Consider the following 25183-nt stretch of genomic DNA (forward strand, 5'->3'; position numbering starts at 1 on the left):
GTGATTTTGTCTAACCTTGACAAATTGGAAATAGAGTTATAGGTGTTACTTTTCAGATCGTATTGACAGCATTGAATCTAACAATGACAGCATCAACTTTTGTGGCCATTTCTAGATAAAGTTTTCACATTTAGCTCATATTTGTCACAGACTGTAAGCAGAGATCAGTGGTACTTGGGTCATCATTGCACTTGTGAATGTTCATCTTGGTGCATTGTTCACAAATGTAAAAAATTAATGACAGTTAATTTTGTATTAATTTTTTTAATTTTTCATTAATGTTTTAATTTTTCATTAATTCAAAAAATTTAATTAACAACAAATTATTATTTATTGACAGATCGAATCCGGAACACATTGGAGTATCATGATTTTGATGGAGAAATGACAGTTCTCTCCCTTGGACTCTTTCTAGCCTATTTTCTCCAGTACCAGAATGACGACAGGTAGATCGTTTTACTTTAACTCACAAACTGTAACCAACGTCTGTTGGTTTTAGAACAAAGTGTATGACTTGTTGAGTGCAGTGCATTGTGGGATAGCTGAGTGATATTGTTATTTGTTGTTTCAAGGTGTTCTTCCAGTTCGAGGCTGCGTGGGACAGCTTACTCCATGATTCAGCTCGCCTGAACCGCGTCACTCAGTGCGGCGAGCGAGTCTACATGACTCTGTCGGCCTATCTCGAGGTAGGTTTACTGTATTTTACTTCAAACATGTAGGTGTGGAATTTAGATCAGTTGAGCACTCGACTAAGGTGCTTGCGTCACAGGATCGAACCACCTCAGTGGATCCATTCAACTGATTGTTTTTTCCTCGTTCCAACCAGTGCACCATAACTGGTCAAAGGTCATGGTATGTGCTTTCCTGTTTGTCGGAAAGTGCATATGAAAGATCTGTAGCTGGTAATGGAAAAATGTAGCGGGTTTCCTCTTGTGACTACGAGTCAGAATTACCAAATGTTTGATATCAATTAATCAATTTTCTCTAGTGGTGTCGTTAATTTCTTTTTAAAACAAAGTTTCTTAAAAATGAACACAGTGAAACCCCTAAAAAACCGGATCCTCTGTTAACCGGAATTCCCTCAAAACTGTAAATTTTTCATGGTCAATTTTTAAATATAACCTCTCTAAAAGGAATACCCTTCAAATACAAGACTTTTTGCTTGGTCTCATGGGTGTCCGGTTTAAAAAGAAAATATTCAGAAGAAATGCATCTAAATCTTTCCTGAATTCGCAATTTTTCTGCCATCTTAACTTCATGCTCTTGTTCATTGATAACAAAACAAACTCACAGGAACTCTCTACCGTACTTTTGAAACAATATTCTGAATTTACCCACCCAAGTATTTTGAGCCTTTTGATAATTTAACCTTTAGACTACTGAATTAAGTTTTGACAAAAACCACGTTGAGTGGGTACAAGTTTATAATTTTTGTTCACATATATTCATTTATATGTATTAAATGCCATGATTGGAAGGAATTTACAAATAAAAATGAAAAACAATGGTTACTCTTGTTCATGAGAGGGAGTCACAACTAATACTTCTAATGGTGTCCTTTGTTTACAGAGCAGCAAGAATTGTGGGGGGAGGGGTGGGGTGGGGGGGGGGTTGGTAGGTTAGTGTGCCTCCATCTTCAGAACCGTAACATTTTCATTTTTGATCAACATATAACACCCCCCACCCCCCCCCCCCCTCCCCCCGCAAAAAAAAAAAAATGAAGAAAAAGAAGAAAGGGTACAACACAAATTGTCATTTAAAACGTGACTATTTTGTTCTCCAGATAAAAAAAGACCCCCTATATTTAAAGGGAGCGTGCGCCCCAGTGATCCCCCCCACCCCACCTCCAAACCACCACCACCCACATCAAATATTCTTCTGTATGGCTTATTGTATCTCTTATTACCACCACTAAATGCCACTTTTTTTCTAGTCAAATCTCCGATGAAATAGTTTTATTTGTTATATTCAATTTCACTCAAATAAAGTGATTTCATGAAAACACACTCAATCGCATCACGTCAGTGGGGCCCATTGGGCTATTTCTCGCCCCAGCAAGTTCTCCACAACTGGTGTAACAAAGGCCGTGGTATGTACTACCCTGCCTGTGGGATGGTGCATATAAAAGATCCTTGCTGCTAATCGAAAAGGGTAGCCCATGAAGTGGTGACAGCGGGTTTCCTCCCTTAAACCGACCTCGGTGGCGTCGTGGCAGGCCATCGGTCTACAGGCTGGTAGGTACTGGGTTCGGATCCCAGTCGAGGCATGGAATTTTTAATCCAGATACCGACTCCAAACCCTGAGTGGGTGCTCCGCAAGGCTCAGTGGGTAGGTGTAAACCTCTTGCACCGACCAGTGATCCATAACTGGTTCAACAAAGACCATGGTTTGTGCTATTCTGCCTGTGGGAAGCACAAATAAAAGATCCCTTGCTGCCTGTTGTAAAACAGTAGCCTATGTGGCGACAGCGGGTTTCCTCTAAAAAAATCTGTGTGGTCCTTAACCATATATGTCTGATGCCATATAACCGTAAATAAAATGTGCTGAGTGTGTCGTTAAATAAAACACTTCTTTCTTTTCCTCCCTTAATATCTGTAAGCTCCTTAATCATATGTCCAACACCGTATAACCGTAAATAAAATGTGTTGAGTGCGTCTTTAAATAAAACATTTCCTTCCTTCAATTCCATCAATACATAATAGTTATAAGCTAAGATTTTATACAATTACATGTTCCTAATCTAAATCAACTGTAAAGATTCTACTAAATAATATAATAGTAATATTTCTTATTTATAAGTTATAAGTTAAAACATGAAAATAACCCATGCTATCAAAATGCACTTCCTCAGGTCATCTAACAGTAATAATTTTTGTTTAATTTAGTTTTCATGCTTACATATACAGTGAAACTCCTCTAAATTGGACACCCTTGGGTCCAAGTAAAAAGTCTGGTTTTAAGAGGTATCCGGTTTAGAGAGGTTCTTTTCTGTACATATATTTGTCCAGTTCTTGACCCAGTACAATGTCCTGGGAACACACCTCAGTTATGTCTGGCCATGACTGGGGATTAATGGTTTAATATTAGTAGTTGTTGAGATTTGTTATTCGATTTCAGCTTATTTTTCATAAGCCCCTTTTTCCAAATAAGGTTCAAGTAAGCTGTCCTGGACGCACAACTCAGCTATCTGGGTTGTTCACCCTGCACAGTGGGTTAGTGGTTAATTGTTAGTAGTTAGTAAGGGAGATGTCAGTGTTGTGGCCCTATATACCTACACATTGAACCACTAAAATGTTGTTGTTGTTGTTTTGTTTTTTTGTTTTTTTTGGTATTTTTTAGCCGGTACTGGGATGCGAACCTAGCGCCTACTGATCTGAAGGCCAATAGCTTAAAGTTAACCACTAACTGAAGCCCGTTATCTGTCTCAAGAAGCCATCTATTTTATATTCATCTACTGTAAGAATTCCAATGGCTCGAATGCCTGTATTCATCTACTGTAAGAACGTCAATGGCTCGAATGACTGTATTCATCTATTGTAAGAATTTCAATGACTCGAATGACTGTATTCATCTACTGTAAGAACGTCAATGGCTCGAATGACTGTATTCATCTACTGTAAGAACGTCAATGGCTCGAATGACTGTATTCATCTACTGTAAGAATTTTAATGGCTCGAATGACTGTATTCATCTACTGTAAGAACGTCAATGGCTCGAATGACTGTATTCATCTACTGTAAGAACGTCAATGGCTCGAATGACTGTATTCATCTACTGTAAGAACGTCAATGGCTCGAATGACTGTATTCATCTATTGTAAGAATTTCAATGACTCGAATGACTGTATTCATCTACTGTAAGAACGTCAATGGCTCGAATGACTGTATTCATCTACTGTAAGAACGTCAATGGCTCGAATGCCTGTATTCATCTACTGTAAGAACGTCAATGGCTCGAATGACTGTATTCATCTACTGTAAGAATTTCAATGGCTCGAATGACTGTATTCATCTACTGTAAGAATTTCAATGGCTCGAATGACTGTATTCATTTATTGTAAGAATTTCAATGGCTCGAATGACTGTATTCATCTACTGTAAGAATTTCAATGGCTCGAATGACTGTATTCATCTACTGTAAGAATTTCAATGGCTCGAATGCCTGTATTCATCTACTGTCAGAATTTCAATGACTCGAATGCCTGTATTCATTTATTGTAAGAATTTCAATGGCTCGAATGACTGTATTCATTTATTGTAAGAATTTCAATGGCTCGAATGACTGTATTCATCTACTGTAAGAATTTCAATGGCTCGAATGACTGTATTCATCTACTGTAAGAATTTCAATGGCTCGAATGACTGTATTCATCTACTGTAAGAATTTCAATGGCTCGAATGCCTGTATTCATCTACTGTCAGAATTTCAATGACTCGAATGCCTGTATTCATTTATTGTAAGAATTTCAATGGCTCGAATGACTGTATTCATTTATTGTAAGAATTTCAATGGCTCGAATGACTGTATTCATTTATTGTAAGAATTTCAATGACTCGAATGACTGTATTCATTTATTGTAAGAATTTCAATGGCTCGAATGACTGTATTCATCTACTGTAAGAATTTCAATGACTCGAATGACTGTATTCATTTATTGTAAGAATTTCAATGGCTCGAATGACTGTATTCATCTACTGTAAGAATTTCAATGACTCGAATGACTGTATTCATTTATTGTAAGAATTTCAATGGCTCGAATGACTGTATTCATCTACTGTCAGAATTTCAATGGCTCGAATGACTGTATTCATTTATTGTAAGAATTCCAATGGCTCGAATGACTGTATTCATCTACTGTAAGAATGTCAATGGCTCGAATGACTGTATTCATCTACTGTAAGAATTTCAATGGCTCGAATGCCTGTATTCATCTACTGTAAGAATTTCAATGGCTCGAATGCCTGTATTCATCTACTGTAAGAATTTCAATGGCTCGAATGCCTGTATTCATTTATTGTAAGAATTTCAATGGCTCGAATGACTGTATTCATTTATTGTAAGAATTTCAATGGCTCGAATGACTGTATTCATCTACTGTAAGAATTTCAATGGCTCGAATGCCTGTATTCATTTATTGTAAGAATTTCAATGGCTCGAATGACTGTATTCGTCTACTGTAAGAATTTCAATGGCTCGAATGCCTGTATTCATTTATTGTAAGAATTTCAATGGCTCGAATGACTGTATTCGTCTACTGTAAGAATTTCAATGGCTCGAATGACTGTATTCGTCTACTGTAAGAATTTCAATGGCTCAAATGCCTGTATTCATCTACTGTCAGAATTTCAATGGCTCGAATGACTGTATTCATTTATTGTAAGAATTTCAATGGCTCGAATGACTGTATTCATCTACTGTAAGAATTTCAATGGCTCGAATGCCTGTATTCATTTATTGTAAGAATTTCAATGGCTCGAATGACTGTATTCGTCTACTGTAAGAATTTCAATGGCTCGAATGCCTGTATTCATCTACTGTAAGAATTTCAATGGCTCGAATGCCTGTATTCATTTATTGTAAGAATTTCAATGGCTCGAATGACTGTATTCATCTACTGTAAGAATTTCAATGACTCGAATGACTGTATTCGTCTACTGTAAGAATTTCAATGGTTCGAATGCCTGTATTCATCTACTGTAAGAATTTCAATGGCTCGAATGACTGTATTCATTTATTGTAAGAATTTCAATGGCTCGAATGACTGTATTCATCTACTGTAAGAATTTCAATGACTCGAATGACTGTATTAATTTATTGTAAGAATGCCTGTCAGTCGAAGAATATACAGCTATGCTCGAACGAAGAACAGTCCTGATATTCCCCTCTATTTAACGACACAACTAGACCACATTGATTAATTAATTAAATATTTGGTAATTTTGACTTTTAGTTTTAGAGAGGAAACCCGCTATATTCTTCCATTAGCAGCAAGGGATATTTTATATGCACCATACCACAGACAGGATAGCACATACCGCGGCCTTTGATATACCAGTCGTGTTGCATTGCTGGAACGAAATATAGCCCACTGGGCCCACCGATGGGGAAGTAATGCTAATATGAATAAACGTTGTAAACCAGATTCGGGCAGAGCCTCGACGAATACCAATTAACATAGACTCCATTGATATTTTCTATATTAAAAAACACTCGTGACGAATCCTCTGTTTAAAACTGAGGTAGACATTTTTAAAGACAACTGGCCATGTCGATTGATACGCTGCAGGTAGGAGTTTTAGCCACATATGTTACTATTGTCGTCTATGGGATTTGATTTGGTACACTTGACATCGAACCATGATTATTTAGGTTTTTTCAGCTTGTTGGGATCTGTGTTATTTGAGATTTTAAAATTTGTTACTATAATATATACTCAGAATGCTTTAGATACGGAATGGTACTGTGGCTTGTAAAGATGTTATGCGTTCAATACACTCGTTAACGGCCAGTGCTGACATCTTTTTATTGTTCACACTTTATTTGTTCTTGGGAGCGGTATTTAGCCCCTCGGTAGAGCACTCACCCGAGATGCTTGCGACGCAGGAACCTTGGTGGATCCGTTCGACTGATTTGTTTCTCTCTTTCCAACCAGAGCACCATAACTGGTCAAACACCGTGGTATGTGCTATCCTGTCTGTGGGAGAGTGCATATAAAAGATCCCTTGCCGTATTGGGAAAAATGTAGCGGGTTTCCTCTGATGACTACGGATCAGAATTACCTAATGTTTGACAACCAATAGCCGATGGTTAATTAATTAATGTGCCTCAGTGCTGAAAAACGGGGACAGTATATCGAAATTGTCTGGGGACAAAGCCACCATACATCCGTCTTGCCTTGTCACCTTCGGCGCTCGTCTTTTCGGACTATCCGGCTCATATATTATGCCCCACTAAAATACCCCCCGACCCCCCACCCCCCACCCCCCACCCTCCGACATGTACTGGCTTGTATAAATTATAATTCACTCATCTTGCCTTCCAATCGGGACCTATTGTTTGTCTCTCGTGCATTTCACAATCCCGTAAACGTTGGCACTAAAAGACCCACAGGGGTGGCTCCCTCCAATATAAAATCCTGACTACACCAGTACCTATGCCAGAGAGATAGCACGCAATAATACAATAATTTCATAACAGTTTATTGTAAGCCTTACAGTGAAATCCCACAATATACGGGATAGGCCTATCCACGGGACCAAGTAAAAACAAAAATCAGTTGTTGTATCCGATGTGTATGTGTGTGTGTGTGTGTGTGTGTGTTTGTGTGTGTGTTTGTGTGTGTGTGTTTGTGTGTGTGTGTGTGTGTGTGTGAGAGAGAGAGAGAGTGTGTGTGTGTACGTGTGAGTGTGTGTGTATGTGTATGTTTGTGTGTGTGTGTGTGTGTGTTTGTGTGTGTGAGAGAGAGAGAGAGTGTGTGTGTGTGTACGTGTGAGTGTGTGTGTGTGTGTGTGTGTGTGTGTGCGCGCGCGCGCGAGTGCGTGTTCAGTTTAGAGGGGTTTCACTGTATTGTTTACAACAACCGGGTACATAGTTCTTGTGATATTTCATACTGTCTTTATGACATAAACACTGGCGTAGCCAGGATTATATATTGGAGGGGACGAACCAAGCTGTTTGTGAGTCAGTTAGGTCCCACATTTTATAATTACTGGGTTGTGACATAACCCCCTCTCACCCCCCCCACCCCCATTTTTTTTTTTCAAACGTAATTACTGTTTGTAAAATTAGTATCGATGTATGTCTAACATTGAATGTATGTGTGTAACTTGCATTGAATAAGAACATATAACATTTAAATTACATGAACAAATAAATATATGGTACCTGAATTCATGTTGTTTTATTCTTACAAGTAGAAACTAGTTCTGTGCGTGTAGTTAAGCATCTTTATAATCTGGATGTTGTTCACACCAATTCTGTAGCGATTACAAAAATCGATAACTTTTGTTATACATTTCTTTTAAAAGAAGAAAGTTTATTAACCTCAGAAACAAATTTGGGACCGTCAGTGTTGTGGCCCTGATAGGACTACCTAACAGTAATAATACACTAATAGTATTAAACCAAATAACTTCCGGCTGTGTCAAAGTTCGAGGTGCACCCAACTTTTGATAGAGACGTGAACCCCACAGATCCTGTGTTGGGCAAAAGGTTAATTCAATTTCATTTCATCTAGTACCACTGTGTCGAGTAGCCTTGTATTTGAAACATGTATGGGGTACCTGTAAAAAAAAAAGTACTCGAATTTTGTGCGAAACTACGTTAGTCATAGACGCTACCCGTCATCTCAGAAATGAGCATCTTTATCCCCATTTGTTTCTGATTTACTTTAAGGGTGAGGGGTGATAGTATTTATATCCGTGGCGTTCATGTCGATTCATACGCTGCAGGTAGTAGTTTCAGCCACATATGTTACTATTGTCGTCTATGGGATTTGATTTGGTACACCCTGTACACTTGACATCGAACCATGATTATTTAGGTTTTTTCAGCTTGTTGGGATCAGTGTTATTTGAGATTTTAAAATTTGTTACTACAATATAGACTCAGAATGCTTTAGATACGGAATGGTACTGTCGCTTGTAAAGATGTTATGCGTTCAATCCCCCGTTAACGGCCAGTGCTGACATCTCCAGTTGATAACAACATTCATGTTAATCGTTAAGCTTTTTATTGTTCACACTTTATTTGTTCTTGGGAGCGGCATTTAGCACAGTCGGTAGAGCAATCGCCCGAGATGCTTGCAGCGCAGGAACCTTGGTGGATCCGTTCGACTGATTTTTTTTCTCTCTTTCCAACCAGAGCACCATAACTGGTCAAAGGCCGTGGTATGTGCTATCCTGTCTGTGGGAGAGTGCATATAAAAGACCCGTGCTGTATTGGTAAAAATGTAGCGGGTTTCCTCAATTACCTAATGTTTGACATCCAATAGTCGATGGTTAATTAATCAATGTGCTTCAGTGGTGTCTTTAAACAAAATGAACTTTGGAACAAACAGAGGAAACATTTTACCTAATGCAGCATGGGATCTTTTATATGCACCATCCCACAGACAGGATAACACATACCACGGCCTTTGATATACCAGTCGTGGTGCACTGGCTGGAACGAGAAACAGCCCAGTGGGCTCACCGACAGAGATCCATCCCAAACCGACTGCGCATTAAGCGAGCGTTGTTTACTGGGCTACGTCCAGCCCCCTCTAAAGCAACAGACAGTGAAACGCGGGGACAATATATGGCCTCAGACCACAATTAATTTCGCTATATGTTTCTATATAGCCTTAGTGGCTATAACATTTTTATTAATATCAGCAGGCCCGTGAAGTTTTGTATGTACCTTTGCCTGCATGGGGGACACATACCCTGAAAAGGACAACCCCTGTTGTCCAGCTCTTTCTCCCAGCATATTGGTTTAAACAGACACACCCTCTAAACCAGGCCGGAGTACACCCATTTTACACAAAAAGCACTACTTTTGCATGGGCCGGAATTACCACAAACAAGTCTTCAATGTCAACAAGTTACACATGTTTACAAACTACATGCTATCCCCTGTCACTTCAGTCAAACAGTTGCCACTTCATAGCTGTCTGCCATGAAATAATCACAGTCAAACAGCAGACTACTTGCGCGGTGAAACTTCCGGATTTTGGACAACCAAATGGGAAGATAACTGTAATCTGAGGCCTATCAGTCCATTTTTTCCCCTAAAAACTGGCCCACACTAATGCATTCCAATGATATACATATTAAAGCAATGCTCAGCAAGTATCGGTATGTCACCTTTAAACTGAGAGTATACAGAGGCTGTGTTAAAACACCTACCACAGTGCCTTGCCATGGCCAATTTTAGCAATGGAAACTTGAGGGACACCAACTTCAAAATGTAATAACTTTATCAAATTTTGGAATTTCTTCATACAATGAGCAGCTATTTTTTCTTCTACATATGTTCTATCTGCACAGTGTTGTCTTGGAAAGATTTTGAAATATTTAAAGGAAAAAAAATCAATCATTAGATTTTACTTCATTTTTAATTAAATATTAAACTTAAATTTAAATTTTTGAGAAACAAAAAAATCTAAAACTGTAAAATTTTGCATTTTAGATATGATAAGTGGAGGCTTAGTAAAGATATGGTGACTGAATTCATGATACATTATTAGAAATGTGTCAGAGGGATGGTGAAAGTCACAAAATTGGGGCCATTTGCAACAAATGTTTACACACTAATTTCAGGGAAAATTAGACATGATAGGCCTCATATTCAATTTTGACCTGCTGTATTTACTTAATCTACTTCATTTACTGTATTAGACATGTAGCCACTTTGTAAAAGGCAAAAACAGTCCATATAAATGCATATTAATATGAATATGCCCTACAGATATTACTTAGGTATACACCATAATATTTTTTTTGTTGACGACAACTTTGAAAATGAAGATTTTGTCACAAAATGCTGATATAAATCCTACCAAGAGGTACTTGCACCATATTTTTCAGTTTCCAGTGATAACTGTTAACAAGTGTAGTCATGTGCCAGTGTCTGGGATACCTCAGTGTAGTATTTCTTGATTGGAAGGATGTTTGTAGTAATGACCACTGAATATGCATTATGGATTATTCTGCCATATGTATTACAAGCCAAATGTTAACCTTTTTGGCACATTTTCTGCAATAAACTTGACAAGTATACCAGCATCTGATTACTGAACACAATAAATACAGTCAGACAGCATAGAATATTAGCCTATTAGATTTTCTAAGGATAAAAGACCATTTTTGAAAAATGACTGAAGTGTGTAATTTACATAAATGTAGGTGAAATGTATTATTAGAGTACTTAATCTTGTTAAAAACTGTATACTATTTATTTAAAGTGTTTAATTACATTTAGTAGTGATATATTCATTATATTTAGATCTTCTGTCCAATTGCAATAATTGAGAAACTCATTAAAATTCAATATGTAAAAAAAATTAAAATCTCAATATTGACTAACAAAATCCAACTTTTGCTCTTTTTTACCAAATTATTAGCTCAAAACTGTTAAAAAATATTGCAACAACCTGTAGTAACATCAGAGGTCATCTTATGCTATTTTGGAGGATACTGAAATTTAAAAGTTGAAAATTTTAATTTTAATTTTTAATAAATTCAAAAAAAATGTTTTTTAATTTAATAAAATATTTAGAAAATAAATAAATTAGTTTTCATATTCCTTGTGGTATGCACAATCAGTCTGTGTAATTTCACCTCTCTGGTTATAATACTTTCATCAGAATCAAGCATTTAACCGGTGTAATGTGTGAACTATATCAGGCCTCAGACCACAATTAATTTCGCTATATGTTTCTATATAGCCTTAGTGGCTATAACATTTTTATTAATATCAGCAGGCCCGTGAAGTTTTGTATGTACCTTTGCCTGCATGGGGGACACATACCCTGAAAAGGACAACCCCTGTTGTCCAGCTCTTTCTCCCAGCATATTGGTTTAAACAGACACACCCTCTAAACCAGGCCGGAGTACACCCATTTTACACAAAAAGCACTACTTTTGCATGGGCCGGAATTACCACAAACAAGTCTTCAATGTCAACAAGTTACACATGTTTACAAACTACATGCTATCCCCTGTCACTTCAGTCAAACAGTTGCCACTTCATAGCTGTCTGCCATGAAATAATCACAGTCAAACAGCAGACTACTTGCGCGGTGAAACTTCCGGATTTTGGACAACCAAATGGGAAGATAACTGTAATCTGAGGCCATATCGAAATTGTCTGGGGACAAAGCCACCATACATCCGTCTTGTCTTGTCACTTTCGGCGCTCGTCTTTTCGGACTATCCTGGTCATGTATTATGCCCCACTAAAATACCCCCCCCCCCCCCCCCCCCCCCCCCCCCCGCCATGTACGGGTTTGTATAAATTACAATTCTCTCATCTTGCCTTCCAATCAGGACCTATTGTTTGTCTCTCGTGTATTTCACAATCCCGTAAAAGGTGGCAATAAAAGACCCACGGGGGTGGCTCCCTTCAATATAAAATCCTCACTACACCAGTACCTATGCCAGAGAGATAGCATGCAATAATACAATAATTTTATAACAGTTTATTGTAAGCCTTACAGTGAACTCCCACTATATACGGGATAGCCCTATCCACGGGACCAAGTAAAAACAAAAATCAGTTGTTGAAGGGTGTCCGATGTGTGTGTGTGTGTGTGTGTGTGTGTGCGCGCGCGTGGGTGTGTGTGTATGTGTGTGTGTGTGTGTGTGTGCGCGCGCGCGTGCGTGTTCAGTTTAGAGGGGTTTCACTGTATTGTTTACAACAACCGGGTACATAGTTCTTGTGATATTTCATACTGTCTTTAGGACATAAACACTGGCGTAGCCAGGATTATATATTGGAGGGGACGAACCAAGCTGTTTGTGAGTCAGTTAGGTCCCACATTTTATAATTACTGGGTTGTGACATACCCCCCCCCTCCCCCCCCCCCCCCATTTTGTTTTTTTCAAACGTAATTACTGTTTGTAAAATTAGTATCGATGTATGTCTAACATTGTATGTATGTGTGTAACTTCCATTGAATAAGAACATATAACATTAAAATTACATGAACAAATAAATATATGGTACCTGAATTTATGTTGTTTTATTCTTACAAGTAGAAACTAGTTCTGTGGGGGAAGTTAAGCATCTTTATAATCTGGATGTTATTCACACCAATTCTGTAGCGATTACAAAAATAGCTAACTTTTGTTATACATTTATTTTAAAAGAAGAAAGTTTATTAACCCCAGAAACAAATTTGGTATTGTCACTTTTGTGGCCCTGATATGACTACCTTACAGTAATAATACACTAGTAATAATGAATACTATTAAAAAAGATGGGGGTTTTTAGGGGTTAACAGCGAAGAAAGAAAGAAGAAAGAAACAAAGATTGAAGGAAAGAGAGACTGAATTTCCAGAACTAGAATAGTACACTTTGTATTATCATTGGCATAACACACACACACACGCACACACATATGCACGTATGTATTTTTATATTTTGAATATGTCTATTGTATGTATATCGGGTTATGACTTAAACATACATATATTCTATTCAATGACGCACTGGCACAGAGGATATTAAAATCCTTTATTGCCTTCACACATTTCCTGATGCCTTTGTCGAGACACGAACCTGTGGCACCCAATCGCCCGCAATTGTTGGCACTGGCTATATATGCATTTTTATATTTTGAATATCTCCATTGTATGTATGTCGGGTTTTGACTTAAACATACATGTATTCAATGACGCACTGGCACAGGAGATATTATAATCCTTTATTGCCTTCACAAATGTCCTCATGCCGTTACCGAGATCCGATCCTGTGGCACCCACGTATGTACGTATGTATGTCAAAACTCTGAATGAAAAATAAGCAAAACACCGTACCAAAACATAGACAAATAGGGAGATGTGACTATATTATTATTATAAACATTTGATTAACCATCATAGTGCGCCTCTATCTGGCGTTGTTACCTCACATATTCACATCTTATCTACTGAGTGGTAAATATCCAGTGTAAGTGGCCCTTATTCTGTTTGTATTAAACAGTGTTTTTTTTATGTGCCCACTGACGACCCCCAAATCACATCCTCCTGCACACGCTCCGATAGCGTTATGATGACCTGTTACTATAAATATATATATATATATATATATATATATATATATATATATATATATATATATATATATATATATATATAAAAGCAATTCTCGCAAAACATATCACGTTGCATGGTAGTGCTCTTACAAAAACTATGTTTTTTAAATTATGATCCTTATATTCATGTCTTATAGATCTCTGGGGTCAGGTGAAGCTACTTCCAGGTCAAGCAGCAGTCTTTCAGTAGGGTTATTTTGCTCAACTCTTTTCTATACAAGAAAGAAAGAAAGAAATGTTTTATTTAACGACGCACTCAACACATTTTATTTACGGTTATATGGCGTCAGACATATGGTTAAGGACCACACAGATTATGAGAGGAAACCCGCTGTCGCCACTATATGGGCTACTCTTCCGATTAGCAGCAAGGGATCTTTTATTTGCGCTTCCCACAGGCAGGATAGCACAAACCATGGCCTTTGTTGAACCAGTTATGGATCACTGGTCGGTGCAAGTGGTTTACACCTACCCATTGAGCCTTGCGGAGCACTCACTGAGGGTTTGGAGTCGGTATCTGGATTAAAAATCCCATGCCTCGACTGGGACCCGAACCCAGTACCTACCAGCCTGTAGACCGATGGCCTACCACGACGCCACCGAGGCCGGTCTTTTCTATACAAGGTCCGATAGATAGTCAATATCGTATAGGAAGGTGGAGGTCATCGGAATTATTTTAATAATTGATGAATAATCAAAGACTAGAACCAAGACGGTACAACATATTCTCTTTGATATACACGTACAATGACTGTGAGAGCTAGTTTTAGGAACCGCGGAACCTGTAGCACAAATAACAGCGGGCCCCCTTTCCTAGGATATAGCAACCCCTCTTGGGGAGAGACCAGTGGAAATTAAACGTAGACATCACCGCGGGGGCCCCTGAAGCACATGTGCTACATGTGCTACTAGGATAAACCGACTCTGATGACTGTTGCTGATACATAATGAGTGAAAGTGAGCCTTTCTTGATATTTTTGTTTTTCACATTGCCTCTCAATTGTGCTGTCTGTTGCGGTCTTGGGGGAGATATTGTTAGATATTGTCTCATTGAGTACAAATAAATGAACAATATGTTTAAAGGAACTGTCCTTAGGTTGCAGCCATTGTAAGATGTTTGCGATAACAGAGCCTTATTGGCGACTACTATTTCATACTAAATGTTCTTGTTCAGAATACCAGTGTCTGTATATCGAATGTGTTTGCGGTCGTATACTAATTTTTGTAGCACCCAGTTTTTACTTTAATTCGTGATACATTTTTGTTTTGTACATACGAAATTATTGGGAGGTAAAATCCAGTCTGGGCTACTACAAGCATTAGGACAACAACAAACACTTTGTAAATACAGACACTGATATTTTATATGAGAAATGTATTTAATTTGTATGTTACGTGAACAGAAACATTTTACAACTGAGTGTAAACTTAGGATTGTCCCTTTAAAATGTTCATGGATAAGTATTAGGGGCGGGACGTAGCCTATTTGCAATGCGCTCGCTCGATGCGCAGTTAATCTAGGATCGACGGATATTGGTCAGCTGTTGTTGTCAGAGATTCACATAACCTTTTTCTGCCTCGAGTTGGGTCATTTCACAAGAGGCAGCGCTTCAAGATGGTCTTCAAAGTCTTGGTGTTCGCTTTGTATATCACCGCTGGTCTTCTATACGACAGCAACTGTAATCCAGGTGAGGGCATTCAAAACATATTTATATATATTTTGTAAATCATAAAATATTAGCGATCGTCAAATTTAGAAATCTAAATAAGTGACATATTAGCGATATAAAACTTCAGCAAGATCAGTATTATCATTGATTGAAAAGAAATAAGTTTAAAGTTGCAGTTAACAAAATAATAGCACAAAATCTTTTCAGGCTAATAGCCAATGATTAATAATTCAATGTGATCTAGTGGTGTCCTTAAACAAAACAAACTTTAACGGGGTTTTTTCCCCCGATACTGTCGATGAGGGTTTTGGTTGCAGTATTCTATCAAAATTCATAGATCTTGCTATCGTTTATGGCCACATTCACTTTATTTGCCTTTTAATCTTTCGTCTTGTTACTGGAATTGATCCTGGACAAATTACAGTTGCGTTTGTATGTGAAATGTTTTTACTTCATAATGTTTACATGTAGGGTAATCCTGTAGATCTTCAAAGGCAGCTGAAAGACGGAACTTGATCACCATAACATATAATTATATACATCCATATCAGTGTAATTATGATTATCCTTTTGTCGTATCTACCACATATAACATTATGATCAATTAAAAAGGTATCTACAGATACAAACTACATGTTTGAAACTTTGCTTTGATAAAAATACTTCAAAATAAAGCATTTTGTTTCAAGAAAATTCACCAAATCATGTTTACCGGGAAAGAGAGAGAGAGAGAGAGAGAGAGAGAGAGAGAGAGAGAGAGAGAGAGAGAGAGAGAGAGAGAGAGAGAGAGAGAGAGAGAGGTTATTACCAGAGTGTTTTTCGGTATTGTCAATATTATATATTAGGAATAAAAATTGTATTATGCGAGCCTCTGACGTGGTTAGAATCCATGTGTCTTGGTGAGGGGTTGTCACGGGTGATCAACCGCTACGGGAACGGTCCCTGACCTGGTTGTTTTGTTGATATCTTGCCATAAGTGTCATATGGTATTTTTTGTGGACGTTGAATTGAAGCGTGACGTCACGCTGCGAGGTCTCAGATTCAGCCATCCCTATTATTTGCCATCTGGCATTTTCACTGAGGCGTGGTATGACGAAATTGCATCAAACAGTTCACTAATGGTGTTGTTCTGACTTCTGGACTTCTGAAGGCTGCACAGAGTGGCAATGATCTGCAACTGAATGACTGGCCTTTTATGGTGAACACTGGACAGGATTTCTCCCGAATAGTCCATATTTCTTGCACAAAGCATGCAATGCTACAGCAATTGCTTGGTTGCATTTCTTCGATGTGTTTCATGCACATTTTATCTGGTTTACATCTATAAATCCATTCACAAATTTATTACTCCAAACAATCCATGTCACAATAACGTTTGCCTTTTAGTATAATATAGAGAATTCGTCACGAGTATTTTTAATAAGGAAAATATCAACCGAGTCTATGTTAATTGGTATTTGTCAAGGCTCTGCCCAGAAAAATACCGATTAAGTAGACGAGGTTGATATTTTACATATTAAAAAACACGAGTAGCGAATTCTATTTATCCTATAACACTTCTAAATTAACATTTTAATTAATGTTTTAGTAAATCACAGTACTAAAGTCGCCGCCAACGATAATATGACATCATCACGATTAACACAGATTAGTTTGACGTCAAGCATTTTAAACAAATCTTTGAAAACGTTAGCTCAGGTACACGGGTCTTGTTGGCTTGTAAACAAATGACCCATCCACAGCAACACATTACCTAGAGACCTTGCAAATTTGCATACCATTATTAACCGGGATAATAAAGTAAATTATCACATGGATTTATGACATAGATATCATGGGTAAGTTATAGGATAAATATATTTATTACCCACATAGTTGAAAATATTCAGGGAAATATAATCAGTATGACCCACGTGTATCATAATGATTTCACGTGTAACACGAATGACGTAATTTTGTGAAGCGACATCATAACTTAATGTGGCTTCCTCAGTGTAAACGCTCAACAAAAATGACGTCATTTCGCTACTCGTGTTTTTTAATATGTAAAATATCAACCTTATAGCCTCGACAAGTACCAATTAACATAGTCGTAACTAACCTCTCTCTCTCTCTCTCTCTCTCTCTCTCTCTCTCTCTCTCTCTCTCTCTATATATATATATATATATATATATATATATATATATATATATATATTATTATTATTATTATTATTATTATTTTATTTTTAATTTTTTTACTGTTTCAGTATTAAAAGAAATAAAAGGGAACCGACTTAGTTTCCATATTTTGGCACCTACTTTGGCTCTCACTTCGACGTCAGCTACAATCCCAGATGTGCACCCGAAGGTACAGTCGCCTGCAGACGACAACGACGGCCCAATGTCATCGAGTGTCATGGCAACCCCAGAGAACGTCGACGACGAAGACGGTCTCTCGGAATCCGGTGACGGCGACATTAGCAACATCATGTACCTCGCGATCCACACACAACTGAACATGTTTTCGCGCGCTGTCAGCCTCATGAAGGGAAAACGTCAGCTACGACGGCACAACTTCTACGACTAATGGAGACGTCGACATTTTGGACACAGGGTCGGCCACCGTACCAGCCCATTGTTCGTTGGATGATTCCAACATTCGTACTAGGGTTCAAAGGGTGGGTAGTACTGTTATATGGTGGAAACACATTAAACACTGTTAATATTAAAGACATATTTACTTGTATTCAAATACATATTAAATAAACTCATCGTTTTGATTAATAAAATATACTTTAAGTTACCGTGTGTATTATTTATACGTGTGATAACGAGCGTTTGACTGCACGTGAAGTATTATTTGTGTAATCTCTTGCATCATATTTCTTTGTATCTAATATATTTCATTTCTCTGTTCATCTTTGACTGTCTAAATGTAGTTTAAATATACAGTTATGTACTACAGTCGTCACGTATATTGGCTGCCATATTTCCAAGACACGGTCACCAACTGTAAGTACTCTAATAACAATGGAAGAAAGGAAATGTTTTATTTAACGACGCACTCGACACATTGTATTTACGGTTATATGGCGTCGGACAATGGAAGAACGTAAGGTGCTACCAGCGTACCGAGTTCCACAACCAAACCACGTTGCATTATCAAAGCCATCAATCAATAATCTATCTTGCCAACAAGATGTTTAATTAGTCTGTTAATTAGTTCATAACTTAATTACTATACCGTATTCCTACCTAGTTACGTATGTGTATGAGTTGCGGGACGTAGACCAGTGGTAAAGCGCTCGTCTGATGCACAGTCGGTACAAAGGACGATCACAACAATCTTGTAATGTTCATAATATGGTCCATGATGGTCAATGTCGTAGACCATCGTTGGACAGTGGTAAAGCGCTAGCTTGAAGTACCGTATGTCTGGAATAGATTCCCCATTGGGCCATTTCACGTTGCTACCAATGCACCTCGATTGGTACATCAAAGGCCACGGTATGTATTATCTTGTCTGTGGGATAGTCTATATAAAAGAGCCCTTGCTACTAATGGTAAAATATAGCACGTTTTCTCTCTAGGACTATATCACTCTAGAACCCTGTCCGTCTGGTGGCTATAGACAAGTCACCGCGATTCTGTTCTGCAGAAAGTAGTTACCACGAACAACAACTAGATTACTAAAATTACTAAATGTTTGAAATCCAATAGCCGTTGATTACTAAATGAATGTGCTCCAGTGATGTCGTTATTTCTTTTAACTTTTTTTAAATTCCGTCCTCTCATGTTCATGTACATGATGACAACTATATTTAGACTAATGCCAAGATGACTTATGCACCTTCACGGCATAACTATCAGTATCACTTATATAAAAAAAAGTTTGTTTTGTTGAACGACGCCACTAGAGCACATTAATTTATTAATCATCGGCTATTGGATGTCAAACATATGATAAATTTGACATACAGTCTTAGAAAGGAAACCCGCTACATGTTTTCATAAGTAGCAAGGAAACTTTTATATGCACCACCCCATAGACAGGATAGCACATACCACGGCATTTGATATACCAGTCGTGGGCTGGAGATAGAAATAGCCCAATGGGCCCACTGACGGGGATCGATTCAAGGTCAGGTCAGGTCATAGGGCTTTACATGCACATTCAGAGCAAGCTGTTGTAGCGCACGCCTGTCTTGAGCTCCTCCGTCCAGGACTCGATTCCAGCCCGACCTCCATATTTATAGTCAGTCCCATCCTACTACCAAAAAAAAAAGAAGAAAAGAAACAAACAAAAATATAGTTAATAATATCAGTTTGGGTTGACGTAAGAAAAACAAGTTAAAAGTGTTTTGGAAAAAAAAACCCATCCCCCCCCCCCCCCCCCCCCCAAAAAAAAAAACAAACAACAACAACAAAAAAACAACAACAAAACAACAACAACAAGAACAAAAAATTGGCTCAGAAATAAATAACTTCCAGTAAATCCCATAGTATGAAAATAGGCGATCCATGTGGGAAAGACATGTTTTATTTAACAACGCACTCAACACATTTTATTTACGGTTATATGGCGTCAGACGTATGGTTAAGGACCACAAAGATATTGAGAGAGAAATGCTACGGTCGCCATTTCATGGACTACTCTTCCGATTAGCAGCAAGGGATCTTTTATATGCACCATCCCACAGACAGGATAGTACATACCACGGCCTTTGATGTACCAATCGTGGTGCACTGGCTACCATATGGGAAAGACTATAATCGTCCGTTGACCTGTTTCGGTGAGCGACCTGTTTTAATGGTTGGATCGTTTGTGCGCAACAGTACGTACATTTGAAGATTTTGCATGGGGAAAGTAAAATGTATGTCGCATTCGCAAAAATCTTCGTACAAATGAAGTTAAAACGAGCAAAGAAAGCATGATTAAACTTGTCCTACTCATAAACATAGTACTTTTCTTAATACCCTTTTCCTACGATTTTCAGACTGTTATTTGAAAGAAAACTTAATTTAAACAATATTTATTTCTGTGTATATCAACAGATGGGATTGGTCAACAGGCATAGCCTACATAAAGACCTTTCCCTACATTATACAATTGAAATATTAACTGGTCAACATAGAAAGTACAAGATATGCATTTAGTGTTGAATAATCTAAATCTATTGTATATTTAACCTGTCAAAATATAAATATTTGTATGTAGATTAGAACAGACAGACAAGAAGAATAAAGAAGAAAGTGAACGGTTTTATCAGTCAAAACGTTTGCTTTCAGCAATGAAATTGTGAATTGCTTTGCAGATATGAGACTGTTGTCTTGTAGTGTTAAGTTGGGATCGCCATATATTAATGCCTTAATATTTAAATGTAAATGATTTAACCTGAATAAGTAGGACTGACGCTCTCTATTATATAGAGGGCAAAATAACAGGAAATGTTCAGAGTCTTCAACGTGATGACCACAGGTACAATGTGGATTATCTCCAATGAAACGTATAAATATGTGGCCGTTTAGATCACTTATTCCTAATCGAAGTCTACAGTGCAGCAGTATTTGTAGCTTTCTTTCGCCGTCATAAAAATGTGCAGGGACTGTCAAATCTTTTGCTTTTATGTTTTTCTTGAAAGAACTGATTGATGTGCAATATTCTCCTCCTTCTCTCAGATAGTGGTATAACTCCCCTTTCTTTGTACAGATGCTGGTGACAATGACAATGAATTTTATTCTCATAAACAGTAGGATTACAGTATAGAGAAGAATGTGGTGCAAATATATAATAACAAATTAAAATGCACATGTGTGGAAGTTTAATGTGGAGGACATACTCTCTCACATATAAACCGGCCTCGGTGGCGTCGTGGCAGGCCATCGGTCTACAGGCTGGTAGGTACTGGGTTCGGATCCCAGTCGAGGCGTGGGATTTTTAATCCAGATACCGACTCTAAACCCTGAGTAAGTGCTCGGCAAGGCTCAGTGGGTAGGTGTAAACCACTTGCACCGACCAGTGATCCATAACTGGTTCAACAAAGGCCATGGTTTGTGCTATCCTGCCTGTGGGAAGCGCAAAAAAAGATCCCTTGCTGCTAATCGGAAGAGTAGCCCATGTAGTGGCGACAGCGGGTTTCCTCTTAGAATCTGTGTGGTCCTTAACCATATGTCTGACGCCATATAACCGTAAATAAAATGTGTTGAGTGCGTCGTTAAATAAAAAAATTCTTTCTTCCTTTCTCTCACATATAGTTCTTATTAACAGGCAAAACTTCTTTAATATAAACATACTTTTGATATTAAACAATTTATTATATGAAAATATATTTGGAGGTCTCGTATATTTATCAGGTATACTTTTTCTCACATGTAATAATACAGGATCGTTACATTTAAATATATAGAGGTTATTACCAGCGTGTTTTTCGGTATCGTCAATATCATATATATTAGGAATAAAAAATGTATTATGCGAGCCTCTAATCTTGACGATACCGAAATACACGAAATACTCTAAAGCTACCACTATTCCTATTTTCCAACCCTAGATATGAGTACCTTGCTAAAAATTACTATGGGCCTTACAGCATGTTTTTAAACTAAAGTTTGTGTTCTTTAACGACAACACTAGAGGACAGTGATTTATTAATCATCGGCTATTGAATGTCAAACATTTGATTTTTGACATAGACTAATAGTTTTAGAGAGAAAACCCGCTACCCTTTTTCCCCCATTAGTAGCAAAGGATTTTTATAGGCACTATCCCACAGAAAGGATAGCACATACCACAACCTTTGGTATACCAGTCATGATGCACTGGCAGATGCGAGAAATAGCCCAATGGGCCCACCAACGGGGTTCGATATCACAGCGACCGCGTAGCTTGAGCGAGCACTTTACCACTGGGCTATGTCGCGGCCTTTTTTAACTAAGACTAACTTTGATTTATCAGTACTTTCAAACTGTAAAGTTCATGATTTTATATACATGTGTACATGGGATTAAAACAAAACATTGCTGTATGGTTCCATATGGTTCTCAAAACAAAAATAATGTTTTATTTTTGCCTCTATATTATTAGCTTTATATGATTATATGTACACTTGCAGTTCTACGGCAGACATATTATATTTCAAAATGGACGCCACTATGCATTTTGAAATTATGGAAGTCTAAATAGTTGAAAATGCATATATAAAGGCACATTTATCTCAACTAAGGCATTTTAATGCATTTGTGAATCCGTGGCGGCCATCTTGAATAATAAAAATTGCTCAGGTATGACGAGTCCACACCACCCTGAATATCTTTATACACACACCAATGATGAATAATCATCAGAGAAACAAAAACTATATCAGAGAATTTTGGGTTCCCCCTCTTGGCTGCCGGGCTAAATGTAACTAGCGTCTTACAAAGAATGACGTCATGTATCTTGTATGGCGTCATACGGCAAAAACCTTGCTAGGTTGACGATGCTCTATTTGCATACACAAAAATGGAATACATAATGATTTCCTGACTATTCCTATAGGATTGCAGGATAAAAGAAATAACTAGTTACTGTCTTAAGATATCGGCTTTATCCTGCCCAGGTCGAATGGCGAATGCAACTCGGCAGACCCTCACTGCACAGAGCTCGCTGCATTTACCATTCTAACCATCGCAGGGTAAAGCTGATTTCTTAAGGCAGTAACTAGTTATTTCATATATATATATATATATATATATATATATATATATATATATATATATGTATGTATGTATGTATGTATGCATACATGTGGAACGTAGTTGGTCCGATTGGTAGCGTTCCGGCCCAACAATTGCGGGCGATTGGGTGCCACAGGTTCTATACAAATCGGAAAACACTGATTTAAGAAAACGTACCAATCCGATCAAACCTCTTTTGCCTATTTAATTTATTATTAATTAGAAACAGTCTACATTTGAAAGGTAATAGATTACGTCTGATAAGGCTAAATCATGTATAGTGTCCATATAGTTATGGGAAAAAAATGTTATTGAATTAAATAGTGGCTTCTGTAGCCTACACAAATGAGAACTAATGAACTCGTTATGGAAATCAGCGAAGTCGGTTAAATTGTCTCAGTTAGTTCATAACTGTTAGCCTACAAAGCTTACGTGAGGTCTTGAAAATGGAAAGCGTGTAACTTTCTACTTTCGTTAGAAAAAATTAAATTGAGACAAAGACAATTCAAAAGTAGACGGAATAATAAAAAGAAGGAAACAAAATGATAATAGGTATGTAGGAATAGGCCGAGATCTCGTTTAGCAAAAAAAGTATCTTTTTACGTCTAATCTCTCTCTCTCTCTCTCTCTCTCTCTCTCTCTCTCTCTCTCTCTCTCTCTCTCTCTCTCTCTCGCTCGCTCTCTCTCTTTTTAATCTTTAAATAAAATAAAATAAAACATAATTTAAATATTTGTATTTTAGCCAGCCAGAGGTTAAGGAATATACATATGCTATTTATATATGTGTATATGTACAAAATATAGTAACAGTAATCAATGATCATAGCCGACTATTTAATTTTTGTTTGTTTGATACGTTTATTAGAAAGTCACAGAGCATGTGATTGGAACATGATTTGATGCACAGTACTCTGTAGCATATTGACCAATCAGAGCTATCGGGGTCAAATTATTTTCACTTGGAACTCTGGTTGCAAACACACGCTAGTCAACATGACAACTTGTTTTGCATTTATGGTGGTGTCTAAAATTATGTTTTTATTTTTTTAAAGATTATGTTTATTACGGCATACCACGTTTGGAATAAAATAATTTGTAATGACAGATTTTGTCGGAGTTTGTATATTTTTTTATCAACAACATTAGGGCCGTTCTAGATCAATAACGTAACGCTGATTGACATAGATGTCAGAGTCGTTCGTAACTGGTAGTGGTAGGTCTAAAGACGTGTTACAAAATGGTTGCATAATTGTTGAATTAAAAATGCCACGTGAATGTTAGTGCCCCAACCGACACTATCAATTGAATTAATTGTAGGCCTACGTTTATCGAGTTACTTAAAACATAAAAATAATAGGGATCTAATTCAATCGGTAGTGCACACCTGAGATGCTTGGGTCGTAGTTCTAAGTGGACCACCTCCTGAGAACCAGTGGCTTTTTTGCATCCCAACTATCCTAATCATGTTCGTTGTACATAATGAAATTCAAGACAAGTTGATTCCTACACGTTTAGCCTATACTTTCATCAAACCATCTAACACTGAAAGGTATACATAAGTGTGCATCAAATGATCTGAATAGTATATATTGTAATTAAAAAATCAAATTGTCTGCATCAGTGTATGTCATAATTATATTTCTAGTACTAATAGCACTGCTCCTAAATAATAATAATTCCATTCCTGGAAGGGAAAAAAATCTGACTAAACTAATAAACCGAACAACATAAAATTAGAAGAAAACATTGGCTAATTTTTGCAACATATGTCTCTGCATTTACATGTACCAATTACGTCATAAATTAATAATGCTTGGTTTTCACTCACTTTAGAATTTTGATTGGTGCGATGTTTCACTCTCGCCTAAGCGTTTTGAGGTGTGCGATTTTTCACTCGCCATAGTTTTTTTTCAAAAACCAAGGACTGTATATATATATATATATATATATATATATATATATATATATATATATATATATATATGTATGTATGTATGTATGTATGTATGTATGTATG

At 37.4% G+C, this 25183-nt stretch overlaps 1 protein-coding gene across 1 annotated transcript in view; it reads left to right on the top strand.

The window, feature by feature from the left end:
* The first annotated feature begins 432 nt into the window (after positions 1-432).
* LOC121389778 overlaps positions 433-25183 on the top strand; it is a 40490-nt gene continuing 15739 nt past the window's right edge. Inside the window, exon 1 of the mRNA XM_041521426.1 lies at positions 433-686. The gene's annotated coding sequence lies outside the window, so the exon portion shown is untranslated. The remainder of the gene's footprint in view (positions 687-25183) is intronic.

Source organism: Gigantopelta aegis, chromosome 15 (assembly GCF_016097555.1).
Source record: "Gigantopelta aegis isolate Gae_Host chromosome 15, Gae_host_genome, whole genome shotgun sequence".
Lineage (NCBI taxonomy): Eukaryota > Metazoa > Mollusca > Gastropoda > Neomphalida > Peltospiridae > Gigantopelta > Gigantopelta aegis.